The sequence below is a fragment of the Ambystoma mexicanum genome, chromosome 5p (assembly GCF_040938575.1).
Source record: "Ambystoma mexicanum isolate Mex_15411 chromosome 5p, UKY_AmexF1_1, whole genome shotgun sequence".
NCBI lineage: Eukaryota > Metazoa > Chordata > Amphibia > Caudata > Ambystomatidae > Ambystoma > Ambystoma mexicanum.
The window spans coordinates 88,307,165-88,322,292 of record NC_090930.1 but is presented as its reverse complement, the minus strand read 5'-3'; positions in this window follow the sequence as shown (position 1 = coordinate 88,322,292).

The window sequence follows — 15,128 nt, the reverse complement described above, 5'->3', positions numbered from 1 at the left end:
AGCTGGAGCAACAATTAGACTTTAACAGGGCATGCACGGAGCAGGTAGCCACCCTGCAAAGTCATCTAGATAGAGTGAAGGTAGAGAGCAACAAGCTGATTTTGAAAGACCTGGATACCCAGGCAGAGTTTGATGAAGAACGGCAGAAAGCTGGTGCCCTTCAAAGGCAGAGGGACGACCTGGCGGCACAAATGCAGGCTCTTAGTCAGGAAAGAGACGCCTTAGGCCAGGAAGTCTGCCATTTAAAAAGAAAAATGGAAGAAAATCACCTGGCCCACCAGGGACTGGGTGATCTCCAAAAAGAACACCAGAACTTGTTAGAGCACACCAGGAGGGTGGAGGATGCTCTAGCAAGAAAGGAGCAGGCCAATAGGGACACAGCTCAGGAGGTAACCCTCCTGCAGCAAAGACTGGCCCAGTTCTCCAGGACCAACCAGGAAGCACAGAGGGAAAACGAGGCCCTCTGTGAACACAATGATAGGCTCCAACAACAGGTAGCGATGCAGGAGAGACTGATAGAGTCCAGTAAGGCCTTAACTGAGGAACTGAAGGCACAAATGCAGGCTCTTGCATTGCAACAGGGAGCAGGGGCGGATAGAGATGAGGTTCACTGGGAAAGGGAAACTCCGGAGCATAACCTCAGGAGCCCTAGTACCAGAGGCCCTCATACCTCTCAGTCCCTGGACTCTGCCACCCCCATGTTCCCTGGTGCACATGAGCACAGGGCCACAGGGATGGCAGATTACTATCCAGCTAAGAGTATGGGGCTCATAGGCCAGTACCACCCAGGAATGGAGGGGTGGGCATCCGGGTATGGGCACCCAAGTACAGTACAGTTCAATGGGGAACCCCAGGAGAGTAGGCCCATTAAGGGCATCCTGAAAACCTCTGCCCAGTTAGGTCAGTGGAGGGGGTACCCATCAAATCCTGGCAGCAAGGAGGAATCTGAAGACTCCTCTGAACTGCGCAGGACACAGGAGACCAGGTCCCCACATTCTGCCAGCCATTCCCAGGCTCGCAGAATCCGGGAAAACCTGGAAGAACAGACGGGAACCTCTGGGAGCAGTGCCTCTGAGTCCGAGGAAGAATGGACAAGGGTTACCCGAACCAAAAAGGCCAATAAGGCAAAAAGGGCCTTGCTTAAGGACCCCTTAAAGCAGATTAAGGCGATCAGGAGCGTCATCACGCCTTACCATAAGAACGCTAAGTATTCTGTTTGGGAGCACTTAGAGTTGTTTGAACAAATGATGGAGACTTTCCATTTGAAGGACAGCCAAAGCTGTATTCAATATGTAAAGTGGACATTCTCCCCGGAATACTCCAGTTTCTTTGCGGGGCTGGAGGACCAAAAACATTTAAGATTGTCCACATATAAGGCGGCCATCTTGAAACATTTTTCTGTTCACAGAAATCCTCAAGAGGCTCGCAAGGCGGCCTACAATTTGCAATGTGGGGAGGAGCAGGCCCCACAAGAATTTGTGCAGGAGTTAAAGCGTGCTTTTGCACAGACCACAAGAAGGGTGCGCACGGATAGCAGGGAATTTATAAATACGTTTTTCCATGCCTTGCCCAAATATATCATGACCCAGCTCGTGAGGGATTTTCACGAGAAAAGATCTTTAGACTGGGTCATTGAACAGGCTACCCGGATCTATGAGGTGCAGAAACCGGTAGATAGCAAAAGTAATGCCCAGAAAAACCCCAAGGCCAACAGCACCCCTGCTGCTGCCAAGGTGGCAGAGGTAAAGGTCACCCCCGTTTTGGATTTGGAGATGGGGGGGCCTAAAAACCTACCTGCACCTAATAATGCTAGGCCCAGGAGGTCCTCGGGTCAGTCACAGACAGGGAGCCAGGGAGGCAGCCCCACAAATGGGGTCCCTCGCTCTCCTGACTATGTAAGTCCTCGCTACAAAGGTAACAGACCCATCCTCGGTTATGTGTGGACTCCTCCAGCCCAAGGGGGGGGATCCAGCCAAGCACCTAACCCAGGGAACTTCCCTCCAAACTTCCCACAGGAGGGCAGAAATTTACCAAACCCTGGGCAGAACTTTTTCCCCAGATATCCACCCGACTTCCAACCCCAAAATCACCCATCCTTCTTTCCCCAATTCCCTGAGCCCAGACCACTGAATCCGGGAGAGGGGAGGCCAAGGGTGGAGGGGTACCCAAATCTTCCAAACCAGGGGTACTACCAAAGAAGGGACAGCTACCCTTCCCGGGATCAGCCCAGGGGAGAAAACAGGGTCCCGTATCAGCCTGAGCGGGTTTCCCAGTTAGAGCGCCAGGTTCAAAACATGGCGCGGGATATGGGTCACATACTGAGGGCTCAGCAGAACCCTCAGATCGGCATGCCGGCGCAGAACGTACCCAACTCTGGACCTGGTGCTCCAGAACAATGACGGGGGCAGCACCCCGATAACTCACCGGTTCCCAGGGAGGAGGCACAAAGGGGAGGGGGGTGTAAAGCCTTGGAGGAAGCTTCCTTCCTCACTTGTAAACAGCCCCTGGAAACCCAGGAACCGGAAACGAAATCTCTTGCCCCTGAAAGTCTGCCTCCTAAGGAGCAGAGGGGGGGTAGGAGAAACAAAAGACCCAAACAGACTCAGTTTGAGGAGGAGGTACAGATCTTCCAATTTGAGGGAGAGGGATCCTCAGAGGATCCTGGGAAAAGGATCTTCTCCTTCAGAGAGGGGGGAACTCCTCCCAAAGAAAAATGGGTCCCTAGGGATGCAAATCCAGACTGGGGAGATGTGGAGACTGAGCTACCGCCGCCCACCATCTCATCCCAGAACCAACAGCAAGAAAATCCCCTGGTTCAAACCCATACTGGGGACTGCCTCCAAAAAGGGGGGGGCGGCCCAGAACTGGAACCAGGGGAACCCACAATGGCTCTGATCTCCAGTTGCCAAATTTTTCTTTCAGATTCCCAAGACTCTCCACAGAATTCTGCCCAAATCTCTTCGCTATCGATGTCCAAAACCAGAAAGTTAGCCCACCAGTTGTCCAAAAATGTGCATTATCTGTGCCCCCTTGAGGAGAAGGAGGGAAGATATTATGCCCCGGTACAAGTACAGGGGCAGGGTACAATCTCGGCACTGGTGGACACGGGATCTCAAGCTACCCTTCTGTCCAGAAGGGCCTTTGACGAACTGAATGCAGGAAGGGGAGAGAATTACCAAATTCCTCTCACCTCTCTTCCTGGACAACTACAGAACTTTGACGGGAAGGAAATTCCCGTCGAGGGGACGGCAGATTTGGACATTAAAATTGGGGGACATAAGTTGAAACACCCGGTCATAGTTGTGACCCCAGAGGGCACCCCTTGTTTACTAGGGAATGACCTCCTGAGAAGGTTGTCACCCCTAATAGATTGCGTAAACAAGGTCCTCTGGACCCAGACTAGCCGACCGATAAAATTAAAACAGAGTGTCAACCATGTTAGTTTAAACGGCACCTGCCACATGGTTGAACAAAAATCTGACCAAGTAGAATTTCACTTCCAGAACAACCAAATTCCAGACGTGACAGTCATAGCAGTAGGACAACAGACTGGTGATGGGGGGTCCTCTCTATTTCTGAAAATCAACCTTCCTTCCAGTCTAAAGTGGTATTCCACGCTGGAAGGAAACACTTTGAAATTCTATACCAATCCACAATCTGAAACTCCCACTCCTATAGTCCAGAAAGATGTGAAATCAGCTCAAAGCCTGGCTGATATTCAGCAAATTGGAGAGCAGTTGTTCATCCCTGTTCAGTTAAATGATGGGAAGGACTCTGTTCTCGCTCGAGTGTGTGTGAACAACGGTAAGAGCTTCATCAGCGAAGCCATGTTTCGCCAACTCCCAAAAGATCCAGCCATTCCCACCTTCAAACTGATAGACAAATGGGAAATGGACCTGGAAGCACCTAATTCCAAACATCTCCTGCCAAGCAGGTGTATGCTCAAAATCTCCATTGGCAACAAGAGCATAGTCCACAATTGTTGGGTCGTGCGAGACGTCCCTGCCGCCTTTTACTTAGGCAGTGACATTCTCAATCGCTTTGCCATTAGTTTGGACCTAATAAACTTCAAAGCTTGGTCCCGATTAGCAGATAATCCCATGGGCTTTGATGATCCAGAAAAAGCATTTAGGTCAGCTCAATTGCTACCTTATGCAGTTGAAATTCAGGTTAAAGAGGAAGTCACCATCCCAGAAAGGACCCGACAATTCTCCCTGGAAGTGAAAGTTAAAAGGGGACAAGAGTTGAAAAACCCTGATGCTTACATACATCTAAATGCTTCTCTCCAACAGCAAGGGTTGGGGGTAAACCCAACTCCATTAGTCAACATAGAACATGACACCATTCCAATAGAGGTGGATAACAGCGACTTAAAGAGTGTTACTCTAGCCGCAGGCACCATTATTGGAATGGCGGTTGATGACCGACATTTTTCCATGGATTTAGGTAACGAACTGTTAGGACCAATCCTCAAGGACTGTTTTGACAGTGACAGTGATGACAATACAACACCAGACAGGATTTTTACCCGGCATGGGGGGAACTTCCTGGTGTACACTTACTGCCCCTATGGTAAGGAAGATGTGACTTGTGACTTCAGGAGGGATGAGGTGATTTTCCAGGTACATGAGGGCTGCCTTTCCCACCTGAAGCCTCCGGTCCAAATCAGCACTCTGACCAGGGACTTCTCCACCCAGTTGGAGGAGGCCGCTGAGATAGCCAAACCAGAAGTCTTTCCAGGCTTCAGGCAGATGGTGGAAGAGAGAGTCAACCTAGCTGATGCCTGTGTGACTCTGGAACAAAGGCAAAAGTTGAAACAAGTTTTCTTGGATTTCCAAGATCTCTTTGCGGTAGACTCATATGACTGTGGTCGCACCGACATCCACACCACAACAATCCCCACGGACCCTGGCATGACTCCAGTGTTTGTGAAGCAATATCGCTTGCCTCTCGCATCAATGGAGTCCCTTACGGAAATAATTAAGAACCTTGAGTCCCGGGGAATAATCCGTCCAGTCCACAGCACCTTCAATAATCCGGTGCTGGGAATATTGAAGCCAAACGGCCAGTGGAGACTCTGCGCCGACCTTAGGGAGCTCAACAAACGGGTCCATACTTCCCGATGGCCTCTGCCCTACATTGACCAAGGGCTAGCCCAGATCCAGGGGTCACAGGTATTCACTGCAATAGACCTGACCAATGGATACTGGACTGTGCCTGTCAGTAGGGAGGACCAATACAAACTGGCTTTTACCTTTGGGGGCCAGCAATACACATGGACCCGGACTCCCTTCGGATACCTCAACTCCGGCAATGAATTCAACATTTTTCTACACAAGACCATGCCCGACTTGGGTGCAAGGGGTAACCTGGCTTATGTAGATGATGTCCTCATCAAAAGCTCAACTGTTGAGGAACACATAGCGGAGATCCGTTATGTTCTGACACAGTTGAGGGCCGCCGGAGCAAAACTTTCCTTTCAGAAAGCACAGAGGTGTAAAACCCTTGTTAACTTCTTGGGGCATGAGATTACTCCTCAGGGTCTTTGTCCCCAGGAAAAGAAAGTGGAAGCACTTCAGAAACTGAAAGACCCCACAACGCTGCGGGAACTAAGGAGCCTCCTTGGACTGACTAATTACAGCAGAAAGTTCATTGAGGGCTACGCAGAGATCACCAGACCCCTGATTCATCTCCTGAAGGGGGGGGTCAAGTGGGAATGGGGTCCAGAACAAGCCGAGGCAGTAAAACAACTAAAAAGAAGCCTCTCACAAGCGCCTTGCCTAGCTTACCCTGTCAGAAACAAGGAGTTCTTCCTGGAGACGGGGTTCTCTAATACGTGCTTGACGGCAGTATTATATCAAAAGCATGACAAGGTCAATAAAGTAATCTCCTATGCGAGCAAAACTTTATCCTCTGTGGAGGAAAAATTCAACGATTGTGAGAAGGCACTCCTGGCAACGGTGTGGGCATTGAAGAATTACCGCCCGTTTATCCAGGGGGAACACATCATAGTGGAGACTCCACACCAGCCTCTGCAATATCTCCAAAGTGACAGAATCCGGGCCGGAAATGTGAGTAACTCCCGAATTACTTCCTGGATTCTGTCAATGCAAGGCTTTCCTGTGGAGGTCAGATATGGCCAAAACAAGAAGAGTCCCCTCGCGCAAGGTCTGGCTGACTTGCATGATTGTGCCAGAGAAAACTGTCTCGAGGACGAAAGTCTAAAAATAAAGGACAACATGGAGGCATACCTTAATTCCCCCCACAAAGTCTTTGAAGAGGACAAGTGTGAGGGAATGCCCACTGTCTATGTGGATGGATGCTCTTACCATGTTGACAACAACGGGGAGAAAGAACTGGTGGCCGGCGTAGGGAATGCATGGGTAAATGAGTCCCCAGAACCCTCCGCTGGATACAAAATTGGTCCCCGAAGTAGTCAGGTGGCAGAATTGATGGCTGTGCATCAGGCCATCCTCACTGCTGTCCAACATCAACTCCACGAACTGGTCATAATCACAGATTCGGATTATGTACGGAACGGGTTCGTGGAGCACCTGGTTAATTGGAAAACCAGAGGCATGTTATGTGCTAACAACAAACCCTTGAAACATGGGAAGTTGATCCAAAACATTGATGATCTGGTCACCTCGAACGAGATGACCATCTATTGGAAGAAGATCAAGGGTCATTCCAAAGTAGAGGGACCAGACAAAACTGGAAATGACTTAGCTGATCAGTTGGCCAAGACCGGGGCCATCCAAGGGGATCTAATTGAGATTGAGTCCCTGTTGGGGGAAATCCAGGTCACTGCTATCACTAGGTCCCAGACAAATGCTCACAACGACCTTTCAATTGCACAATGGAGTAAGGAGACCCCTGATGCTGATTTGATTACCGCTCAGAAGGGGGATCCAATTATTGGTAAATTTTACCAGCACCTTGAGGACCCTGAGAACTTTCCCCTGACGGATACCAATTACATTGGGAAAGAGGACCTAAGAGTGTTGATGAAATGTCCAAAAATGTTCCGAATCCAAGACGGTTTGCTGGTAAGGAAATCCAAAGCTGGCCACGATCAGTGGGTGGTTCCTACCTCATTCCGAAGCCTGATGTTAAGTCACGCCCATGATGCGGCCACCGCCGGTCATAGGGGGTTTCACACAACATTGGAAATCTTAAGAAAGGTTGCATACTGGCCACACATGGGCCAGGACCTCAACCAATATTTGAAGGGTTGTCTTGTGTGTGCACAATTTCAGCCGACATCCCTCACACACCGGGCGCCTTTACAAAAGAGGGGAATGACACTGCCATGGTCAGATTTACAAATCGACTTTGTAGGCCCTGTGATTCGCTCGGCTAGGGGGAATAAGTACATGTTGACTGTGACATGCTTGTTTACCAAGTGGGTGGAATGTCTCCCAGCCCCAAATTGCAAGGCAGAAACTGCAGCTGCCTTGATGATTAACCACATCTTTTCCCGTTTTGGTCTACCTCAAAGGATTGAGTCAGACAGAGGTAGCCACTTCACCAGTGAAGTAATGACAAAGATGTGGGAGATACTGGGGGTCAAGAGAAAGCTGCATATTGCTTATAGACCAGCTTCTTCTGGGGCAGTAGAGAGATATAACCGGACAATTGTGAGCATATTAAAGAAGTTTGTGGCAGATTCTGGGCCAAGTTGGGATATCCGATTACCTCTGGTCCTAATGGCCATCAGATCTACCCCTTCATCTGCAACCAAAATGTCACCATTTGAGTTGATGACTGGACGCAAGATGGTGCTTCCTCAGCATTTGCTCTACAGGACCCAAGAGCAGACACTGATAAATGCCTCCACTACTCATGAGTATGTAGAGAATTTAAGGAAACACCTCCAACATGCTTTTGCTTATGCTCAGCGGAATCTAGAAAGATCGGCTGATAGCATGAAGACCCATTATGACCTGAAAACTTCCAGGAAGGAATATCAGGTGGGAGACCGGGTCTATCTATACAACTTCCAAAGGAACCAGGCCAAGCAGCGCAAATTTTTGCCTACATGGAAGGGACCCTTTGAGATCGTCGATAAGATCTCCCCTGTGGCCTACAAGATCCGCATCCCCAAAGGCGGTTCGGCAGAGGGGGAAGACAAGTGGGTACACATAAACCAGTTGAAATGTTGCCATCCCAGGCACACTCTGCAACAACTGGAGGAATCCTCTGGAATCCTAGCGGGTACTGTCTCAGACTAATTCAGTTCCAACCATAAAACATACCACATCTAGTCTCTAAAATATTGTGATTTGCATGAAACTGTCTCTTAGTTGTACTGTTTTTTTTTCAAAATAAGAATGTAATGTTTTGTTATGATGAAATGCATATGCTGCCCCACTATCTCAACAGTGGTGGAAAAACGTCTATGAGTAGGTATTGCCGCTTTTGCTTTATCATCCTAGGAGAGATGAAACCATGGAGAATGACCAAGGAGGGCGATCCGGAGACCGCGAGCAGAGACGCAACGGGCCCGGGGTACCGCCCAATATTCCCATCAGGACCGGCGAGGAGAACCGATCGATCAGTACCGGATGGAGGAAAAGATGCTGAACTGTGCCATCTATTGGAAGAAGTTGAGGAAACATCCCAGGTCTTGCGAGTCCCATTCGTGAAATAGAATGGCCATCGCAAGAGGGGGGCTTGTGGGATGTATTTACCCATGCATCCGAGCCCTACCTCAAAACTGTGCAGTACTGACATGGAAAACCTCATGATGGCCAGAGCTTCCCAGAAAATGCACAGGGAAATGCATGAAGAATAGGCTGCCACTCATTTTTGCCGATGTTATGGGCACAGAAGGACACTGCCTAAAACCACCATTGGACTACCCACACAGTAGTCTGAAACCATTGGGAATGGAAATTCTGATTGCCAAATGCAACCTAGAATTGTGGGGAATTCATTTCTTAAATCCCAAAAATGGGTGCAGTACCAGTACTCACCACTATCCAAAAGCCGGCGTTTTAAAACCACTCTGTTTCCCTGAAGGCAAGTCAAAATGCCTATTTTCAAACATTGCAATATGTGCAAAATATTTACTGAACACCAGCAGACATTTGGCAGAATGGAGTTTTGTGTGCCTACAAAATCTGGGAAATGAAGATCATAAGACAAGGTTTATAACAAGACTGGCTGAGCTGTGGATTGCAGCAGTTTAAGTTGCACTGGATTTAAAGACACTAAAATCGAAAATGTTTAGATTAAATGAGTGACCTATGTTTGGTATCACATGCCTTTGTAACTGTTGAAATGTCATAGTTTTGCACTTAGACTCAGCATCCTAGCTGCATGTGTAAAATTGAAAGTTAAGTTAAAAAGCAACAAAAAACCTGCCAGTTAGCTGAAGGTCTGGCTTAAGGAACTTGATTTTGCTTGGCAGCTACCCCCATCAGGAGTGAAACTTGAGTCACCACTGTGTTCCCAGGCCAACCTTCCTTTTGCTGCCCACACTAAGGATATGCCATCTATCTGATAATTGAATTACCTGTGCTCTGCAGGAGAGTGAACAAAGCCCTCTTCACTCAGGCAAAGGTTTTATTACGCAGTCGTAAAATCTAGCTTCCTCTTGGCAGGAGCTGGGAGGGGCACTGCCTGTGAGAGCAAGCTGGCTTGGCAGAACTGGATTAACCAGTATTTCTACCTTGTGCTGAGAGAAAACCACACCCCTTTGTAGCCAGAATATTGTTTAGAAAAAGATTAATAACTCATGGTGCGGACATGTGAAAATTTTATAAATGATACCATAATTCTTGTGATTTTTCTGCCCACAGTTTAAGAGGTTTTTAGAACCGGTGGTATGTACAGGGGGGTGTCAGCGGAAAAGTGGATATTACTCTAAATGTGTGCATGTTAAAAATCTGAAACTTCATCAGTTAATGTCCCTACTCCCTGCGCACATGTATGTAAAGTTGGGTCCATGTCAGAAATTGAAAAATCAGTTAAAAAGTCCATTATGTGCCATCTCTGAATGCAAGCTCCTAGAAAGAGCAGATTTGGACAGAGACATGGCTAAATTCAGCCACACCATGTATATGTAATTTCAAGCAACTGTGTAACTGTGAAATATGTCTTTTATTATCAAATATAGAATGTGTGCAATCTGACAAGGGAGTGCCCTCTTGGCAAGCCATAAAATGACATCACTCTGACTCACAGTTCATTCCCCAATCAAGGGGAGGAATGAAAGCTGGACCAATGACAAGTGAGAGGGGCAAGTCTAGTGATGCAACACACACACCCACTCTCAAAAACACATAAAAGCAGAGAGTCAGGACAGATAGGGACCTTCAATTCCATCTGCAGCGGGACGCTCTGCCGGAAAAATCCATATTTACCTCCATCAACCTCCAGAAAGCCAAACTAGAGACTTCAATCTATCCAGAACTAAGAGACCAGACCAGAGAGAAAGCAGTGCTGTACCCAGAGAGACCCAGACCAGCAGAGAGAGCTGACCCAGATCACTGTGAAGTGCAGAGGCCAGACCAGACCAGACCAGAGTCCAGTTTAAAACCCTGACCAGATCCGTGACGAGGCCCATTTAATTCAAGAATATAGTGTGAGTACATAGTAAAACTGTGTAGAACCCATCTCTTAGTTAAAATAATATAATTCAATCCATTTTTAACCTAAGTAGAACTGCAGTTTAGCAATTGTGTTATCCTGCCATCATTTTTAAAGCTGAAAAAGTGTGCGTTTAAAATTTGCAAAAAACCAAAAACGACCTCTAGTAAATCAGTCATATCTCCGCAACCGTTTGGGCTAGAGACTTGCAGTAACTTTCCTCTGATAGCTTAGAATCGTGGCTTTCCTACTAACCTAGAACCGCATTCCTACCCCCTATAGTTTTACCGCAATCGCGGAACACGCATCCGCGAATTTTACCGCGATTTGCAATTTCTTCACGTGTAAAAAGACAACAGTTTTGCTTTTCCATTTGCCAGAAATTCGTTTAACCTGTTAACTATCCCTGCATCATTGCTAGTGTGAGCCTGGACTAATATTATCTAGATACCACTCACCCTGAACCTCTGAAAGGGAATTAAAAGCAAATTTAGCATATTTCTCATCCATTGCTAGCACATATCAAAGCATTTGGGCTTGTGTTTTCAAAACTCCTATCTGTTTTCTGTTGTCTAAGCTTGCTGGGTTGAAATGAATTACATTGATTGCATTTCTGAGAACTGTGTGTTTCCTCCCATTTCCTTGCATTGCATAAAGAGGGGGGGGAGTGAATAGCCAGAGAAAAGTAATTACATTGTTTGGTTGAAATCATATTGAGTATTTTCTGTACTGCATTCATTGAATATTGCATCCACCTGAGCTTACATAAAGCATCCTCTACCACATTATACTTTTGTTCCTATTTACCAGTGTGCTACCTTATCCATTTCATGTCAACTCATTAGTGATTATAAGAAGTGTGCTAGTGCCAGATTCTCCGTTGTTGATCTTTATCATATCAGATTAAGTGTGCTATTCAATTATTAATTTATTATAAAGCGTGATATATATATCTATTTTAAATTATCAAATAAACCTTTTAAACTTGCAAAACAGAACTACTTCTTGGCTCAGTGGGGTCAGGGGGATTCCAAGAGAGGGGTGTTATACAGGGGTAGTCATCCAGAACGCATGAACTGGACCTAAAGATATATCAATAAGGGTTTTCATTCAGTATTCTAGACTAGGCGTTAACTTAGCTGTAGTGCTGAATTGAATCCTCTTACAAATTGGGGGCTCGAGCCGGACGTTTGGGTTAGAATACCACTTGTGCAGCTTAGTACAGTGTGCTAACTGACGGGATACATACATCCAGTCGGATCACCACGCTGCTTTACGCTGTGAAGCATTCCTCAAAAGGGACACTCCAAGAAAAGTTCTGTTCTGCAAAAATAAAATACAAACTTCTGTAAGTCAGGACAGAGACCAATCTCTAGAATGACGACCTTAGTAGACATGAAAATAGCCAGAGAGCACCTCTTGCATAAGCTATTTGTGAGAGGTGAATGGACCGAACAGGGCCAGGATGCGTGGTTGCAGGCCATCACACAACAGGTCACTGAAACAGGGTCAGATATATATAGAGATCAGGGTCCCTTACATGTGGCCCTGAGTGAACTATATATGGCTCCTAAAGCCAAAGAGGAACACAATAAGATTGCCAGGATAGCAGCATACCTGTACCTATACGTGGGAGACATGCAGGATAGATGTGCTGAAAGCCAAAATCTGGCAAATAGGCAACAGATGGCATTACAGAAGGCCCAATCTGATCTGGACTCTTCTGAGCAGAGGCTGCAGAGGAGCCAGGAGTCAGAAAATGACAGCAGACGGTACATCACTAAAATGAAGGAGGATATGGATGTGCTGCAAAAGGAAAAGTCAGAACAGGATACCAGATTTCTGGCCCTGCAGAAGGAGCACCAAGACAGTTTGGACTCCTTACTGCAGAGCCAGAAAAAGCTGGAGCAACAATTAGACTTTAACAGGGCATGCACGGAGCAGGTAGCCACCCTGCAAAGTCATCTAGATAGAGTGAAGGTAGAGAGCAACAAGCTGATTTTGAAAGACCTGGATACCCAGGCAGAGTTTGATGAAGAACGGCAGAAAGCTGGTGCCCTTCAAAGGCAGAGGGACGACCTGGCGGCACAAATGCAGGCTCTTAGTCAGGAAAGAGACGCCTTAGGCCAGGAAGTCTGCCATTTAAAAAGAAAAATGGAAGAAAATCACCTGGCCCACCAGGGACTGGGTGATCTCCAAAAAGAACACCAGAACTTGTTAGAGCACACCAGGAGGGTGGAGGATGCTCTAGCAAGAAAGGAGCAGGCCAATAGGGACACAGCTCAGGAGGTAACCCTCCTGCAGCAAAGACTGGCCCAGTTCTCCAGGTCCAACCAGGAAGCACAGAGGGAAAACGAGGCCCTCTGTGAACACAATGATAGGCTCCAACAACAGGTAGCGATGCAGGAGAGACTGATAGAGTCCAGTAAGGCCTTAACTGAGGAACTGAAGGCACAAATGCAGGCTCTTGCATTGCAACAGGGAGCAGGGGCGGATAGAGATGAGGTTCACTGGGAAAGGGAAACTCCGGAGCATAACCTCAGGAGCCCTAGTACCAGAGGCCCTCATACCTCTCAGTCCCTGGACTCTGCCACCCCCATGTTCCCTGGTGCACATGAGCACAGGGCCACAGGGATGGCAGATTACTATCCAGCTAAGAGTATGGGGCTCATAGGCCAGTACCACCCAGGAATGGAGGGGTGGGCATCCGGGTATGGGCACCCAAGTACAGTACAGTTCAATGGGGAACCCCAGGAGAGTAGGCCCATTAAGGGCATCCTGAAAACCTCTGCCCAGTTAGGTCAGTGGAGGGGGTACCCATCAAATCCTGGCAGCAAGGAGGAATCTGAAGACTCCTCTGAACTGCGCAGGACACAGGAGACCAGGTCCCCACATTCTGCCAGCCATTCCCAGGCTCGCAGAATCCGGGAAAACCTGGAAGAACAGACGGGAACCTCTGGGAGCAGTGCCTCTGAGTCCGAGGAAGAATGGACAAGGGTTACCCGAACCAAAAAGGCCAATAAGGCAAAAAGGGCCTTGCTTAAGGACCCCTTAAAGCAGATTAAGGCGATCAGGAGCGTCATCACGCCTTACCATAAGAACGCTAAGTATTCTGTTTGGGAGCACTTAGAGTTGTTTGAACAAATGATGGAGACTTTCCATTTGAAGGACAGCCAAAGCTGTATTCAATATGTAAAGTGGACATTCTCCCCGGAATACTCCAGTTTCTTTGCGGGGCTGGAGGACCAAAAACATTTAAGATGGTCCACATATAAGGCGGCCATCTTGAAACATTTTTCTGTTCACAGAAATCCTCAAGAGGCTCGCAAGGCGGCCTACAATTTGCAATGTGGGGAGGATCAGGCCCCACAAGAATTTGTGCAGGAGTTAAAGCGTGCTTTTGCACAGACCACAAGAAGGGTGCGCACGGATAGCAGGGAATTTATAAATACGTTTTTCCATGCCTTGCCCAAATATATCATGACCCAGCTCGTGAGGGATTTTCACGAGAAAAGATCTTTAGACTGGGTCATTGAACAGGCTACCCGGATCTATGAGGTGCAGAAACCGGTAGATAGCAAAAGTAATGCCCAGAAAAACCCCAAGGCCAACAGCACCCCTGCTGCTGCCAAGGTGGCAGAGGTAAAGGTCACCCCCGTTTTGGATTTGGAGATGGGGGGGCCTAAAAACCTACCTGCACCTAATAATGCTAGGCCCAGGAGGTCCTCGGGTCAGTCACAGACAGGGAGCCAGGGAGGCAGCCCCACAAATGGGGTCCCTCGCTCTCCTGACTATGTAAGTCCTCGCTACAAAGGTAACAGACCCATCCTGGGTTATGTGTGGACTCCTTCAGCCCAAGGGGGGGGATCCAGCCAAGCACCTAACCCAGGGAACTTCCCTCCAAACTTCCCACAGGAGGGCAGAAATTTACCAAACCCTGGGCAGAACTTTTTCCCCAGATATCCACCCGACTTCCAACCCCAAAATCACCCATCCTTCTTTCCCCAATTCCCTGAGCCCAGACCACTGAATCCGGGAGAGGGGAGGCCAAGGGTGGAGGGGTACCCAAATCTTCCAAACCAGGGGTACTACCAAAGAAGGGACAGCTACCCTTCCCGGGATCAGCCCAGGGGAGAAAACAGGGTCCCGTATCAGCCTGAGCGGGTTTCCCAGTTAGAGCGCCAGGTTCAAAACATTTCGCGGGATATGGGTCACATACTGAGGGCTCAGCAGAACCCTCAGATCGGCATGCCGGCGCAGAACGTACCCAACTCTGGACCTGGTGCTCCAGAACAATGACGGGGGCAGCACCCCGATAACTCACCGGTTCCCAGGGAGGAGGCACAAAGGGGAGGGGGGTGTAAAGCCTTGGAGGAAGCTTCCTTCCTCACTTGTAAACAGCCCCTGGAAACCCAGGAACCGGAAACGAAATCTCTTGCCCCTGAAAGTCTGCCTCCTAAGGAGCAGAGGGGGGGTAGGAGAAACAAAAGACCCAAACAGACTCAGTTTGAGGAGGAGGTACAGATCTTCCA